Genomic DNA, 2699 nt, shown 5'->3' on the forward strand with positions numbered 1-2699 from the left:
GAAACTAATTCAATTTGAAATAGTTTGATGTAACAAACGCACTCTAATAATATTTATTTCTGCTTAGTACTAAAATAAGTGTCGCAAAATTAGTAAAAAGACAAGAAGAAAACATGTATTTTGGGGACACCAATTCGGTGATCGATTAGAATGCTTGATTATCTAGTGGCCCACTTGCACTTGCCGTCACGATGTAGGTGAGAATAAGATCCAACGACACCACACAAATTGCAAATTAACAGCACCTTTGCTTTTGTCAGTGTTGCCCGAATATTATTTCTTTTTTTTTTTAAAGGAGCCCGAATATTCACTCATCACAAATATATTTTTATATGTTTTTTGACAAAGTTATGAGATAATCACAACTATGAACTAAATGCATTATAAATGTTTCAAGAAATGTTAAAGAGATTCTTTTAAAAATGAAACTCTTTATAAAATTTTTGTCATCTTATTTTTTTGACATAATTTTCATATCAATATTATAAAATATTATGTAAAAAGTATAAAGTGATACAAAGTCCATAAAAAAATTTCCTTAACATTTCTTAAATGTTTATAAATATTGTTATTCATGTGAGTTAAACTTACACAAACGAATGTCGTGCTAAACTAAAAGTTGTTTGGTCAATCATGTTGTTTTCTTCTTTTTATGTATTAAATGATTACACTATTAGAGTTTTTTTTAAGAAAATTAATAAAAAAAGTTTGAAAACTTTGAGTATTAATAATAAAGACAAAATAAAAGGTAAAGTAAATAGTACCATAATTAATTTTTTTAATATAAAATTGTGATTTTTCTTTAAAATGAACAGTACTACGAATTTTTAGTTAAAATTTATTTTTTTATTTTTTTATTTTTTTTTATGCTGGATGTCGGATAAATTTTGACCTTTCCTTTGAGTTCAGTCTTATCAAAATTTAAATTTGGTCAAAGGTGGTGCCGGAGCCGTTGGATTGGAGATCGATGTGGATGATCGAGTGTGGGACCAATAGAAATTAGAAACATAAATAATTTAAGAAAGAGGGGGAAAGGGACAGAGTTTGTGCGCGGCAGCATGATACAGTTTTTTATTATTATTATTATTTTATTTTTTTTAAACGATATTATCTACGTTGAAGGAAAGAGAGTTCGCAAATAGAGTTGGTATGTGGCAGCATGATATAGTTGACTATGTCTCCCGGTAACTTTCAAGGAAAACGTCCACATTTTTCTTCAATTGTGTCATCTGAGAGTGGCTTGCTAACTTGGCGTTGGATAAATAAAGCGAATGAGAATCCTCTCTGGATCCTCTTTGTTAGGATCTCGGGGATCCTCCAATAACATTCGTTCATCGTATATCTTACGGTTAAAAATTATTGTAAATTTTTTTATTTAAAATTAAATATAAACAGTATCTGATGAAAACTGAGCGCACAATATACGATGAACGTATGTAATTCAAGGATTCTCAAGATCCTCACAAAGAGGATCCTCATTCAAATGAAGCCAAAAGTTCAACTCTAATTTATCATTTTTTTAACAAATAATATTATCTACACTAAAAGAATAAAAAAAATGTGTTAAACCTCACAATGTGTTTAGTCATAAATTCAGCTCTATTTTTATTATTAAACTGGCTAAATTTTGCAGCCGTTTCTTAGGTTCAATGATAGTTTTCTTCATTATTAATAAAATAATCTCGCATTTTATTAATAATTTAATACTAATTTATTATTAGTCACTCAAGGTGTAGTTTAGTTCAAATCTCTAATTTTTAAAGGAGTGTAGCGTACTAAAATTTATATGGATTTTTGTTGAGCTTTTAAAGTGATAAACTTTGCCGAATTTAGTTATTTTTACCGACTATTATATATTTTGTTAACTTTCATTAGTTGCACAAGCCTTTATCCAAAGGAATTCTTTCTTTTTTTTGGATAAAAATGAGGACTAGTTGTAGGGCCCCTTCACATTGAACTTCAACGATTATAACCGTCTATTTCTCGAGTTGTATTTTATAAAGGGAAAATTTATTTAAACTAATGTAACATCTTTCTACATCCAACTTAAATTTTAAATGTACATTATCCTTTTTACCATATTGCATAATTACCATCAAGTACAAAATGAAACTAATAATAAAATTAAAATTTATCAATAAACCTACACACTATAATTAAAACTTATCATTACTCATTGTTTATCCTGTGTTCATTCTTGCTAAAACCCTAATAGCTTTTATGAAGAAAAACAATATTTTTTTTTTGTCGATAGATGGTGATTTTGAAGTTTTGAATTCTTCAACTAAAGTATGACTCAATTTATCAAAATTTTTGTTTGTCTGATTTCAATTTTTCTTAGACTGTAGAAAGATGAGTATTTGGGTTTCAAATTTATTCGTCAACGTTCTACAACAGTTGTAATGAAAGTATTGATATATAAGACCCTTTCTATGGAAAGTAGAAGTATTAGTAATTTGTTTGGCTTTGGCATATCAGAAAGCGAAAGTTGTTTTCGTGCTAGCATGTCCTCCTATACGAAACCCTTCACTTCAACTTCACATTACAAATTTGTTGCAGTTTTGATTGACATTTGTTTTCCTTCTAAGAAATTGCTTGGGGTAGTGCATGTTAGTGAGTGCAGGTTAGATGAATTTCTTTCATCAAATAAAATTAAATAATTGCAGCAAAAAACAGACACACAAAAACCGAAACACAAA

Source organism: Malus sylvestris, chromosome 15 (assembly GCF_916048215.2).
Source record: "Malus sylvestris chromosome 15, drMalSylv7.2, whole genome shotgun sequence".
Lineage (NCBI taxonomy): Eukaryota > Viridiplantae > Streptophyta > Magnoliopsida > Rosales > Rosaceae > Malus > Malus sylvestris.